The sequence below is a fragment of the Cyprinus carpio genome, chromosome A22 (assembly GCF_018340385.1).
Source record: "Cyprinus carpio isolate SPL01 chromosome A22, ASM1834038v1, whole genome shotgun sequence".
In the NCBI taxonomy this organism is placed as follows: domain Eukaryota; kingdom Metazoa; phylum Chordata; class Actinopteri; order Cypriniformes; family Cyprinidae; genus Cyprinus; species Cyprinus carpio.
In genome coordinates, this window is record NC_056593.1 from 8,661,594 (window position 1) to 8,677,413 (window position 15,820).

The window sequence follows — 15,820 nt, forward strand, 5'->3', positions numbered from 1 at the left end:
TAAATGAATAAATAATGATTAAAATAATCAATGTGTTATTTTGGTATACATAACATGATTTATAAATACATTTGTTTATGAATTTGCTGATTAAAAATCAATGTATTTAATCAATTCTAAAATCAAAAGTAATAAATAATTATGAACATAATAAATGTTTTTATATTTATAAATACATTTATTTATAACATATTCTTTACTAATAATTATTTAGTGCATTTATTCATTTATTATAAAATAAAGCAATAAATCATAAATAAGTGTAATTTTGTAATAAATACAAAATGTAAAAATTCATTTATTCAAAAAAGTATTATTTACAGATAATATATTGTTTTAATTTTATAATAAAGTAATAAATTATTTATTAAAAATAATTTTTATTTTGTTTTAAAATACTAGATTTATATGTAAATGTATTATTAACTGATATCCAATAAATATGAACAAATAATTAAAATAATACAATTATTATTTTAATTATAAATAAAATTTGATACACCGACATTTCTTCCATTTTAATTATGTTAGGTAGGACAGCACACTAGATGGACGCTGACACTTCAGTCTCTGCTTGTTATTGCTCTTTTTTTTTTTTCTTTTCGCCGACAAACTAATCCCAGTTGAATTCCTGTCAGTGTCTAACTTTGATAAAAGTGATTTAAGTGACCAGAGCGGAAGTCCTGGTGAGTTATGGACATAATTCATAACCAGAGTCGACGTTCACCCTGTGGACAGCGAGCGAGCGAGAGAGGTCAGAACTGTATCGAAGAGACCAAATGGTTGCAGAAAAAGAAAACACTCAAAAAAGCAGACTTTGATGTTATCTCTTGCAATAACCATCAAGCGAAGAAAACAATGGAGAGAAAATGCAGAAAGCTCGGAGGGAATAAGGGCGTAATATTGTGAGCCTTTTCAGGCAGATGGAACTGCCTGCCAATAGTATTGAACTTTACAGCTTAAGGGTCATTGATGACGAACGTTGTGCTGCCCTGTGGGACTCCAAACACACGACTCAATGTTTATGTTCCAGTTTCATGCCTCAGCATTGCTGAAAATTGTGATATGATAATGCACATATGAGAAAAACGCTCAGTGAAAAGTTATTTTACATTGGCAGGCATAAAAGCAAAGCAATTAAAGTTATCGTTCTTCAATTTATGGCAAACAAAGCAACAATCAAACAACAGCTTATGGCTTAAATTGTTTTTGATTTACTGTCGGCACTAATTCAATAAAAACGAGGACAACCGCCACATGTTTTCAAATCTTTCACAGACCTAGAGGAGCTTGAGGCGGACAGAACTTGATTTAATATTGTAGTCAGCTGCGCTATGCTGATTTTGTCGCAGTCTGGTGCAAAATCTAAATCTTTAAAAGAATAACAGGTTTTCCTGAGCCAGAGCTTCAGGTTGTTTGTATTAAAGTGAAAGGTCATGCTAAAAATCTAATTCGGACTAATTGTTAATTCACTGCAAAGTAAACACTGCAACAGAATATTTTAGAAGATTAAACTCAAGAAACAGATCAATGAACAAATCGTTCATTTCAACAGGTTCTTTTCAATGAACCACTAATCCAGTTAACAAAAACTGACTGAGTGGTTCATTCGTGAATTGAACAGTTTCTTCAAAAGTTGAACTGATTTGTTAACTCACTGAATCAATTCACTGATCTGGTCCCAGCAGTGGGTTAAGAACTGGAGATCTTTCCCACAAACTGTTTATCTCTGAAAATAACCAAAAAAACACCATAAACATAATTGTGCACTTTATATGACTTTGTATGGCCACTCTTAGGTTTTTAATGTTGGAACGATCTGTTAAAGTTGTTATAAACAGAATACTAAATTATTCAAATGCAGTCCCTGTGAAAACAGACAAAATCTAATAGGTCTAAATCAGTTTTTTGAACAGATTCTTTTCCGGAACGATTGAATAACTCAATCACAAATTGTTAATTCATAAATCGGGACAAATTACGTGCATTTACGCCAACTGTTTAGCACCCAATAAAAAACAAAATAATTCAAAAAAAACAAAAAATAATTGCTTTAACTGTGACCTTACAGCATTTACGCCAACTGTTTAGCACCCAATACATTACAAAATGCTTGTAATAATGCAAACACAAAATATCATCATTATCTCCATGTGCATTTTCTGACCCATCCCTCATTTTCCCCATAAAAGCTTTGTACTGGGTTGGGGGGAGGATTGTGGTACGGGGCCAAATTACAAACCTTCCTCCATCATCTAGTTGAGGCTCCTACACTCTACCTACAAATTACAGCTACAAACCCCCTGTGAACGCTACACCATCCTATTTTACCCTTTTTAATGTTCTAGTCTCGCAACCCCTTCAGGAAGACGGATTGTTTGATGGCTCAGCAGACAGTCATTTTAGAGGATCCTTTGGGAAAGAGGAAACAGCAATTTAGACCCATTGTCTAGACACATGAGGAAAATTGCCTAGTTTAAAATCATCTATAAGAAATGTTACCCAATAACTGATGTAATTCTATGAACATGATGGATAATGAGTATAAAATGAAGTTGTTTCTAAAATCTCCATAGCATTAGCGTCCACATATGCCCTTAATTGTTCTCAAACACACATATTTTATAAGCAAACCGAGAGCCAGATATCCTTTAGCATATATAGAGAATGGCTAACTGTCAACACATAATCCTCCACACTACAACACTATTAAAACCTAATGGCAAACTTTCATTGTTATTGTTACACGGCAAACGCTGCACACTTGATCTATTATAACCTTCCCCACATGCTCTCCTCCAACAGCTGGTTGTTCTCTCGCTGTGACAAATCCATGGAAAACATGCGCACGTGGCCCATTGTTTGCGCCTGGGCCGGACATCAGGTTCACCTCGACCGCTGGTCTCCAGATCCCAATGCAGATAAATGCTAACGACTTGGCTCGAAACTAAAGCCTGAAACTCAATACAGCTGTTCCCTCCCAGCTCTTACCAGCAGATCTTGTTAAACATGTCCTCAAGTATGATTATAAGATGATACAAAATAAGAGCACTGCATGTCCTGCATATGTTAAAAAATCTCCAGACGTGGTTACATGGTTAGCTAGGTAAGAAAATGTGGTTACTGTATCTGCTAGACTTAATTAGCCTGCTAGTGAGCATGAGAATGCAGATACTAATGTATACATCTGGATATGCTTGCTTCGAAAAACGGAAAGTCACATGTCTATCCTAAAATGAACCCAGGCGGATTGTGCCAACATTTCGCTTAAAAGAGATTACATTGCTTCTTGCATATTCAATGACAATTTATTAAAGTGAAATGTTTAGTGGTGATAAAAAACACTTTCAGTTTTATCCGAAATAGATGAACATGAATCTGGCAATTGATCTTTGTATGTTTTACAGTTTGGAAATGAAACGTTAATGCTACATTTTACATTTAGCAGACGCTTTGACTTACAGTGCATTCAGGCAAACATTTTTTACCTAACATGTGTTCCCTGGTAATCGAACCCACAACCTTTTGCACTGCTAACACAATGCTCTACCACTGAGCCACAGGAACACTAGTTAAAAAAAGTTCATCTTGTTTGAAAATGTTGTAAACTCTAGCCTAAACCTAACCAACAGTATTAACAAAATGTGAGATAAAACACATTTGCTGAAGCAACCATATCATTTAATCTAGCTTCTAACTTTGCTGTTTTATTATGACTTGTATAATGCTGTACCAGGTGAGCTACCGAGCAAGTTTACTATGCTTGAAAAGCCATACACATGGAGCTGGTTGTGATTTAACTGCATTCCTTTACAAATCATGTACTATGATAAGTATTTTGAGGTCATAACATATTATTGTGTAAGGAACCGCGTGGAAATAAGTCTTTGGTAATTTATAATTTCATAATTTAGGTGAAACAGAATAAAACTTTTCAGTTTTTTGCTGCCCCTAGTGTTCATTTCAGCTGGACACTGAAGCAAATTGTATGTATAGGTATGTTTTCATGTTTTGCTAAATTGTAGGTAGAGGAACGCAGTTCCAATGAGTTTATGTTACCTATAATTAATCCCAAAGGTTATCCTGCTAATGATAACTTAAGGTAGAGAAAGGTGGTTTGATGGTCTTGGTTACGCTAGCTGGTATTGAAATGGTAGGCCTTAAGATAAGTAAACAAACAATAATAAAAAAAAATCTCTAAAATCCCTTCATAAACTTGATGAGCCTGATCAGCTTGGCAGAAAATCAGCTGACTTCCATGTGGCTAAAGTTATTCAAATTTCATATTAACTAGTTAACACCACAAGATGTTGCATTTAAGTGTATTTAAAGGTATAGAAGTTGGCTTGTTTTGACACTTCTAGCTATTGTCTCTGCTAATGACATGTTTGGAATTTAATTACATGATGAATGGCCTGTGCTCAGCTCCATCTGGGCCTTGTTTCATTTTGGCTTGATTGCTGAGAGATTGATTGTTGCTCTGGGCTCTGAGGAGGTGCTGAACACGCTAATTTCTTATTTACATATGTTTTGGATCCAAAATAATGTTCTGATTGTCCCCAATCTATCCTTCCACTGCAATTTACATTGTGTCCAAAAGCATTAGTCTGCCAGCCATGGCCTAGCCAAGATATAATACATAACAAAGAAATCATAAGCAAGATAATCTGTGGATTATTCGTAACGCATTATTTTTTCCCTAATAAAAATATTTTCTGTATGGGTGAATCGTGCAATAGTAAATGGGTTTGCTTTAGTCAGAAAGAAATCCAAGCTGAAATATGAATGGATGAATTGGGGGGAAAATGACCTACAAGCGCCTTTCCTTCCAGCTTACCATAGTGGGGCTATTTCAGGAGCTGAGGTCAGCAGTCCGCATTCAGTTGATGTCACCTCCTGCGCTCTGAAGTGGCGTATTTAGCAGTGCTGGAATGTGGTTGAGGAAGTGGCTTGAAGCTACTGTCTGCCAGGCTCTTCTCTGGACACAAAATAAGGACAGGACACAATGAACGGGAGAGTGCTACTGTCCAGACACAAAGGGGTCAAAATTAGCAAGTTTCTGTGTGAGTTCACCTAGTTCATCTTCTACACATGGTACTGCTAACAAACTGCATGTCCTTCTACTATAATATAATAGAATTTATGACCAGTTTGAAGAGTTTAGTTTCAGCACACTTCTGTGTTGAAGTGAAAAATGATCATTTTGTGATTTGCTCACCTTCATGTCATTCCAAAATAATATTTTATTATGATTTCTGCGAAAAAGGAAATAAAGAAAATTTAAAGCTATTTATAGCTATAGCACATGCATATTTTCCTTACAACAGTTGTGAAGCACCAAAAATGAGCATTAACCAATGAATTGTAACAAGAAAATGCATTTATTAATCATAAAATCTAAATGAATATAAATTAAACACTAACAACTAAAATCTGCAAATAAAAACTGCAAAGCACCTAAAAGTAGAGGAAAAATGTGCCAAAGAAATGTTTATGGCTGATAACCAATCAATTGAAACATTACAATTTATGAAAAAGTATTAATATTTTATTTAATTCATTCATTGTAAAAGGAATGTAAGTGCATTTATGCATCACTACATTATATAACACACAGTCAAATGTGAGTGTTGTGACGACCTAAGACATTAAAAATCTTATAAATTAAAAACATTATATGGAAAAGTATCTGCAAAGCCCAAAAATTTGAGGAGAAACAAGCAAAACAAGCAAAAAAAAAAAAACAAGCAAAAAAAAGTGTATCATTGACCATTAAAATTAATAAAACCTACTTAGATTTTTTTTTTTAATCTAAAAAAATAAATCGATAAATAATAATAATAAAAACTAACAACTAAAATCATTTTAAATGCTAGTTTTACATAATGCAAGTGAATTTGGGCATCACAACATCATTAATTTATATACCACCATTAAGGAGAGTACAAACAAAAAAGCTATAAAAAACTGTGTATTTATTTGGTATATTTAAGCTATTGTGATTTAACAAGGCATTTTATTTACTTTTTACTTTTCATTATTTTATTTTCATTTATATGTTGGTTTTATATATACATGTATAGTTAATATGTATTTTTTATGGGGTTTTTTTTTCTTCTTTTTGTGTGTATACCCTTGGCACTTGGGTAAAAAATGTTTTTTTTTATATTTGTTGTTCAAGCAGTAATAAAAAAAATGATAATAAAAATAAAATAAAAACATTATATACAGCTTGGAAAATGGACATTAATTGGCATTAAAGCCAATCTAAATGTAAAAACAGGTGAAATAATTATGCAATTAAATATCCAATATTGAAAACTAAAATTTGGTGAACAGTTCCTTTAAAGCAGTCGAAAGTTGCACTTGGCACATTGAACTTGTTAAAATATTCCCCAAGGAGCACCACTGAAGAAATCTCAGAAGTCAGGACCCAGTGTTTGCCTGTCTGATACTGGCATTGTGATTGTTTGAGTAGAACTTTGTCAAGCAGACGTTTCCCCCAGGTATTGTGTGGTTATCTAATCTCAGCGGCTCACTTCGGTATGTGAGGTGCTTGTGGTCAATGCGGCTGTAGCACACATGCATAGATAGCCATGTTTCTTCACAAGATGAAGAGCTTTCAGTAAACGCCTTGTCTGATACTTCAGAGTAATGAGGGGATTATAGTGAGACACGTTTAGTTTCCCAACTCCGGGTTGCCCACACGTAAGACAATAGCATTTTATCTCGCTTTGTTTTTAGTAGTAAAGTCTTAGCATTAAAAGGTTTGCACAATTAATGTCCAGTATCTGTGAAGAAAAACTGCAAAGGAAGCCTTTGGAATAACATTCCATAAGCAAAACAGTCCTGTAGAGGTCACTCTTCCCCAAACACTACTTAAAATCTCCTTCCAATTCAGGTGGGTGACAAGCAGCTGGCGGCAAGATTAACCTTTCAAGAAAAGGCACATTAGACCCCAAGAAAAATGTTTATGTGAATGAAACGACTGAAAACACTTAACACTCAAGCCTAAATAATGACTTTCCTAGTGTAGTCCAAAACAAAAGCTTAAAACAGCTTAAAAACAAAAAGTAGTTTGCTTGTATTTATATTGCATTGTAGTTTACTGCAGCACACTTAGCTTATAAACTAAGCATAACATTTATGATGCTATATTAGCATGTTAGCATCCCACGTGGCCTTGAGCTAGATGCTACATTGGATGTTTAGAGAATAAGAATTTCATGGTTCAATTCCCCATTAAAAAAATTGTTTCTTTTTCAACAACTTTTAAAGTTATCAGCTTTCGTTGTTTTTGTTAGCGTATATAATTTTGACAAAGTTGATGTAACCCAGCCTTGCAGAACAACTTAGTCTGTTTTAGAAACCAAAATATGTTATAAAATCCCAATTACGAAAGTGCTGGCATTTCTCATGGCCCTGCATGTGTTTGCTTTTGACATGATACAATAACTTACGTAATTGAGTTGCATGGGACATCGAGTGCCTTTTGGCTTTCTATAGTGTGCTTGGGAGTCCTGCTGTTTGTTATTCTCTGACACGGTTGCCTAGCAACTTTTTTTTTTTAGGGAAATCCTTGCGTGTGAGGTACACCTGGTTTGGTGACGCAAGCAGTCAGCCATTCTCAGCAAGAGCAGCACAGTGGTATTGACTGATGTGGGGGACCATTGCATGTCAGCCACAAACATTAAGTAATAGGCAGAGAGGCTTTAGTTTATGGAGTGTAGCATTGGCGAAAAGATTTTAAACAGAATATATTTGAATATTTCATCCATGACACAGATGTACGTGACTCTACAAGGCATTGTAAAGGAAGATGTTAAAGACTTTGCTCAGAATTCAGTCTGAATTAGGATTAAGCCTGGAGCTCTTTGATGGGAAATAGCAAATAGGTGAACGTTTCACCTCAGATGATTGCAACAGATGTGCACCTGTGAAAAAGTAGAAACTTCAAGAAAAGCAATAAAGAGAATAATATTATAAAAAGTATGTTTTTTTTATGTAATTTCAGAGTGCATTTTAAGCCTGAAACACACTGTATGCAAATATGCGAGGAAGAATGCTTCTAGCTACGCAAGCTTGATTTTATCTGTCGTTGAGAAATGTGTCAACAATTCAAAATGCAAAGTTGCTGGTATTAAGCCAACTAGTTATAGCATCAGCTTGAAGCAAATATAGCAATCACCCAGAACACTGTAGCAATGCTCTAGGAAACATCAAATACACCCATAGCAACGTGGTAAAAACCATACAGAATATTCTAGCAACCGCCTAACGATCACCCAAAACAAATTATCAAACACCAAGAAAACCCTGCGTTTGGCCAGTCATTATACAGATACACTTACGTCACTGGTGGTTCATATTGTGCTGGTCTAGACCTGAAGTAGGAGCTAATTTAGTGCCCCCAAAAGACGTTCCTATAACAAAAATTATTCCCAGTTCCTTAGGTGTGAACACACCAAAAAGCAGGGACTTTCATCAATAGTTATAAGAATGAAAATATTCCTCCAGTGTGAAAGCCCCTAGAGAAACATGCTAAAACTCACTACCCATAATCCAACAGCAGTTGCTAAATCACCCAGAAACCTCTAGCGAACACCAAGAGCACCCTTAGCATAACAACACTCTAGCAACCACCTAGCTATGACCCAGAACACACTACCAAACAATAAGAACACACTTAACACACAAATAGCTGAAAGTCATTGCATGCTAGGAATGTTTAGCGAAGCTAATCTGCAAATATTTTAATGGGACAGCCTTTATGGCCTATTCCTAAGTAGCCATAAAGGTTTAGTTGTGTTCTTTGCGACTGCAGTTCATAGAGACTGGCTCAAATACAAGGTCACAGTCCATGTGCGCACCTGAGGGATGTCGCTAATGCTAATGCTAACCACGTCTATATCCCTCAGCTCCACGTCCCCATCTGTGCCTTTAATATTTGGTGGAATGCAAGAAAACCATCAGGGTGACATGTGCGCTCTGTCCCGTAATTTCGTCCCCTCTGCCTAGCGACCACTCTCTTTTAAAGCCATGAAGTGGTTTCTAGGCCCTCTAACTGCTTTAAAGGGGAGTAAAAATAAACCCTGGAGACACATGTGCTTTCCATTTAACTCAAAGGAGGAGGTGAGGGGGGTGGTAAAGAAAGAAAGAAGCACTCATTGTGACCTATTTACTTTGAGTTGTTATGATTAAGTCTAAACCAGCATGCAATTTACAGATTATTCCCTTTAAATAAGAGGGTACGCTCGACACAAGAAAGGGCCCGAGATGAGTGAATGAGGGGGAGAGGGTTTTTTTAATGAAAGAAAAGTTAAATATAACATATGCCACATAAAGATATCCCAAAATAGCCTATATAAACCAATGGTATAGCACATCAGATGGAAGGCGTACAGTACATATGTTTAACTTCTGTCAAAAGATTCAAATGACATGCTAATTAAAACGCACCAAATGTATGTTTTAAGAATTATCTTTACATTTTAAGAAACAATCCATCACAATGCTGGTATGTTTTTAGTATGGTGCTATGCAAAGGATGTTTGCTAGAGAGTTTCTAGTGTGTCCTGAGTGGTTGCTAAGAAATTCTGAGTGCTTTTAGCACATTGTTATGCTAAGGATGTTCTTGATATTTGCTAGAGTGTTTTGAGCAATTGCTTACTTCTTCAGTATAATCGTAAGTCTGACTAACACAACAAAGTTCAGCACTTTAAGTTTCAACAACACTATTAACGCATTAGCAACCACCACTTATGATATGATTCTATAAAATGCCATTAGGGATTGCTAATCGATTAATCTTTCAAAACACTGTTATCTCATGTTCAAGTCAAATGTTGCAGTGCATATTGACATTGTTGCTTTAAACATTTATCTTGGCCACGGGTGACTCACTGTTCAAATAAGAAACTAAGTGTTTAATCAATATCCTTGCACTAAGGAGGGAGCATGCCTTATCTTTAAGCTGTACGCCAACTAGGGGATTTAGAGACGACATAGTGATAGTAGATTCCACCTAACTACTAATGATTAAGCTTTATGGTATTCTAAGGGAAGACACTGTTTCCCATCTGATGCATTGCCATTAAACAAATGGTGTGTAAACATAACCTCTCAAAAATGTTGTGTACTGACATATGGCCAAGGGTTAAATTAGGCCAGGATGATCCGGAATGCTGTTCCGGCATAATCAGTTCACTAAAGTTTGTTTGTCAAACCACTAAAGTACACATATTTAACATTAATATTTAAAACTCATGTATCCAATAGTAAAATACCATAAGGGCCAGTCATGGCCTAATGGTTAGAAATTCAGACTTGTAACCCAAAGAGTGAATGACCAATGCTCCCTTCCACCCTAAATATCATGATTGATGTGAGACCCTTGAGCAAGGCTCAAAAAAAAAAAAGGCTGCCCACTGCTTCGGGTGTATGTTCACGGTGTGTGTATGTTCACTTGGATGGGTTAAATGCAGAGCACAATTCCAATCAAATAGCTTCACTTCACTTTCAAAAAGCATTGGACATTTGGCATGCAGACTACAGAAGATCAGGACAAACCTCAATGGACTTGTTCGCATAATGCCTGACATGTTCATTCATGTATTGAGTTCAAAGAAAGCAGGGACATCCTGTTCTATGCGGTTTGTGTTTTGAGCAGAGATCATGCCAGGCCACGGATGCCGCAGGCCATTGTGGAACCTGCGTACAGACAGTTCTTACCTGAGACAGGTAATCGCAGTGGCTGTGTTCCAATTTCTGTTCTAATCTTAACTCATCCTCTCGCCAAACAAGTTCTTAGAGAACAATCAAAAGACAGTATGTGCGGGTCACTGAGGGTGCAGCTTTTCAGTGATCCATAAACATTGCAATTGAGTGGAAATACTGTCTGGCTTGGACAACCAGTCCAGTTGCCTTATTGTAGCTAAGATCAAACATCTGCAGTATAAAGGGTTACTTTACATCAAAATGAAAATTGTCATTAATTACTCGCCTTCATGTCGTTCCAAACTGCTAATGACTTTTTTTTTCTGTGGAAAACAAAAGGAGATATTTTGAAGTTGTTCTAGCTGCTTACAATGTCTCCAAAATGGATGAAAAAAAAAGAGATTCACTTATCTTAATTTTCCCTTTCCCCTCTTTATCTCATGAGAAATAAAAACGTATTTATGTAAATAAAAATCAACTATAAATAAATAACCTATATTTATACAACATGGAAAATATTCATAAAAAAGCACAAAATAAATATATAATTTTAGAATCAAAAAACATTGTGTGTGTGTGTATATATATATATATATGTGTGTGTGTGTGTGTGTGTATATATATATATATATATATATACACATCACAAATATTAACAACATTTATATTATATAAATATGCATAAATATGCTTTGTTTTTTGTAATTGCAACTTATATACATTTAGTATTAATCTATATTTACAATATTTATGAAATAAATAATCTTTGCTTCTTGAAATTGCTACTTTATATTGCAACTTTATTTCTCACAGTATGACTATATTTCTTCATTTATTTCCTGACCCTCATGCCATTCCAAGCTTCTTGAAAACCATAAGAAACAGTCATTTTTTGGGTTAACTGTCCCTTTTAGAGCTGCTAGTTGGAGAACTGTTGAATCCCGGCAACAAATCAGCCCTTGGCAAGGATTAACAGCTTGCATTGTTACACTGTCTTCCCACTAAACTGGGACAGCTTGGAATAAGAGCATCTTCTCTCAGGCCCCAATTTGTTTTTTAAACCCCCAATTTGAATACAGGTTTCAGATCAGATGTGATAAACTGTGATGTGGGCCGCATCTCGAACAAAACAAGATTGTTTTAATCCAAACCTGCTGTGTTAAAGAAAGTCAAACATCCTGATAATCTTAAGGGATCGTCTGTTTCAAAATATCACAAGAATGGGAGAAATGGGACTCCTCAAATATTTAACAAACACCATGGGTTTAAGAGCCAAACCAGTGTTCACTGTTAGGTTTGCCCTTGTGGTCCATATGTTTTGCTTGCACAGCCTTTAGGAAAAACTCAGAAATGACTAAATAAACCAGGTTGTTATACCATTATAAATAGCATATTAGTACAAAAATCACCTGTTAGAAAATGCAGACTGTCTCTGAATTAAAAACCTCCAAAGATCTTCAATTATTTTGTTCCCAAAAAGAAGGGAAGAAAAAAATAACACATGTGAAACTAATCATAGCATATTACCTTTTATGAGGTCAAAAGTACAACCTCCCGCTTGGAAGACAAATTTCTAGGATTCTCTGAAGCAAAACCAATACTGTAAACATTACTAGGCTTTATTACATTACGAAAAGGGTCAGGTGAACATCCAAGGATGAAAGCAGGTCTTTCTCTCCCTCTGGGTGAGCAGCTGTCAAAGCCGTAAGGTGCACAAAACAAGATCGACCTGAATTCATATAACAAAACTCTCACGGTTCACTGCAGAGATGGTTGTCTGGGAATAACGAATCTGACAAATGCAAAGCACAAAAAAAGTTTTACAACATTTCTGACAATTCGTAATAGTGGTGTAGTAAAAAATAGCAAATTAAATTCAGCAAAACAGTAATATCTATCTATTCGTCTCTCTCTCTCTCTCTCTCTCTGCAGCTTTTAATTCCTTAATTTTTTAACACTGGGGTGAGACTTGTGCTGAAATGTGGGTTTCCACTACATAATAAGTGCTCAAAACATCTCAAGGTATGCTGCCAATTAAGGCCTATATATTATGTGTGTGTGTGTGTTCAAACTGTTGTGTGTGTGTGTGTGGTGTGTGTGTGTGTGTGTGTGTGTGTGTGTTTGTGTATGGGCATGTATTTGAATACATGCCCCTACAAATATTAAATATTTATTTAAACAAATAAACAAATGTTAAACATGTACAATACATATACATTACATATAAATTATAATACTTGTATTTAATATGCATATAAGTAATGAACATTTAATTTTAATTATATAATGCTAATTTAAATATATGACATATAGAAAATAATTTAAAAAGAAAAACATTTATATATATATTTAAATGTATAAATGTGATTTAATATTACTGCCCATAAATACTTAAATAAATATGAAATATGTTTTATTTAAAAATAAATATATAAAATATTAATATAATTACAGAAATAAATATACAAACATTATAATGCATGTATTTATATGTGCATATATAAATATAAATTAATTTAACTTATAAATGTAATATTTATATTAATGCAAAACATAAAATATCAATGGTCAATAATATTATATATCTATATCTATATATCTATATATCTATATCTATATCTATATCTATATCTAATATATATATATATATATATATATATATATATATATATATATATATATATATATATATATATATATATATATATAAATAATATATAATTGAGAAATCCAGTAAGTATCATGAGAAAGAAAGAAGGCAGCCCATATGAAAACTTGTGTTTTTGTGGTCGGTAACATGGTTATTAATGAAGTGCATACACACAGCTGGGTTTGCAAAATCAGAAAAGGCAAACTCTCGAATATTGCAAATTGATGTTCCCCATGGAGCTTTGTCTCGGATTAGCTTTGCATGTTGTGTTTACCAGATGTCTGCCAGTCGGCTTGGAATGCCGTCTTCTTTTTATACACCATAATCAATCTCAGACATCAAAAAAGATAAAATCTTGTTGACACTGAGTAATCCAGTTAGCATGTTTTCCGCCTGTCCTGTAATAACTGTACTCCACTGATTTTTTTCTTCTTTTCTTTCTCGAGTAGAAACCAGGCCAGCAGGGTGCAAGGCTGCTGAAAATAAATGGATGTTAAAGATGGACACATCTTGCACCTGTATGTCGGAGGCCCGTTAGTTCTTCAGTTACAGCAACAACACAAAGCCCTCAGCATCCAGTGGCTCTCAGTGGGCATTTGACCTGCTACCATGAATATAACAGTAGGTATGAGGGGGCTCCAATACGGTTTTGTTTGTTTTGTTTTTTTCTAATTCTGCTACAATCTGAAGCCGAAAATTAGCTCTAGTTTGATCTACACATGAGCTCTCGCTAAGAACATCGAAAAATAACATGGCGCGGTGAGGAACATTCCGCACGTGTTTGATTTTCCCTCCGAAAGTTGCATGCTTCAAAGAAACACTCTACGAAGAAGGGGACATAATCTGACCGAGAAGACCTCACCTTACATCACTGAAATAACAAACTGATTTTTATTGAGCCAAAGAAACTAATATTATTCCCTCAGCACAAACCAATAACCATATTAGTACGTTTTTCAGCTCGTTTACATGACAGGCTGAGAGAACAAATGTGCCGTCGCCGTGTTCAAGATTCCCACGAGAAACTGTTACGTTTGTTTGTTCTCATTCTGGTTCTTCCAGTGAAAGTCTACATTAATCACATGGGCCAGCGACCAAAGAATACACTTACAAATATTCATAGCATTGTACTTGTTTTATCATCCTGTTGACTTTTGTACGTCAAACACCTGGTCTGGAATTCCTCCAGGCTTAGCAAATCAACACGTGATCTGTAAAGTATTTTTACACAAATGCTTCGATTTAATGCCTCGTGTCTGTAGCACACATCAGCTATAGCTTTCAGTGACGTATAACAGCCCATAGCGCTTCCGATTGAAAAAGAAATATGCAGTGAGAATGAAAGCTAATTTACGTCAAGACTGAGAATGTCTCATGAAAGTACATAGATCACGATAACAGTCTGTCTTAAAGATTAGCACAGATTCTTAAACTGCATCCCATAATCCAATACTAACAAATATTTTAGATCCATGAAAGAATGAATTCAAAAATTGCCAATTTTGTTGTATAGTAACAAAATTTCAAGAGACAAAAGTTCAAGAGTAAGAAATATTATGTACATTACAAGTTGTGCTAATATATTTTTTTCACAGTGTCAATTCATTTCAATAAAATTTAAGTTAAAGATTCCAAATAAAAGTTAAAAGTTAAATATTTAAAAATGAATAAATATATCAATTTAAAAACCAATTTGTTTTATGTGATTCCAAAGGAATTTTGTGCCCCTCTAGTAAAGCTACACATTAAGATTTTAATTTATTTTCATTTAAAATAAATTAATAAATATTTTTTTTAATAAATTGTAATATAAAATATATAACAAAAAAGGGAATAAATAATTTTTTTAATATTAATTTAAAAATTTTAATTAAAAAACCATTGGGGCACTCTAGATAAGTTTCAGATTAAGAAATATGCTGCACATGTAAGCTTTTAGGTAATTTAATTAATTAAAATAAGAAAAAAATTACATATATTTTAAAATAAATAAACAATGAAAATTAATATAAAATTAATTAATTAATTAAAAAAATAATGATTGGCATTTGGATGTTGTATTTTAACTTAAAAAAAAATCATATAAAATAAATAGAAACTTAAAAATTAAGTTTAACGTTTTTAAAAAATTATTTTAAAGACATTTTGCACTCCTCTTGTACTGAGGCCTGCTAGTGGGCCCCAGTCTTAGCTTGGCTGTAAAACACCTGTCTGTGAGCCGTCGGAGGATGGAGCTGACCCAGGAATGAAAGCCTTGCAGGAGATCTGGGAAAGCAGCAGACGTGGGATCAGCAGAACCTGCTGTCTAGACGAAGGTGTCGTACCTGCATTCCTTCCAGAGCGACTCATCCCAGCCGGCTTAAGGTCGCTGTTGAGCAAGACATGTGGGAGTGAATAAGAGCTTCAACACGAGCGCAGATGGTGGCTCTCTATGCTGGAGCGCCACATGCCAAC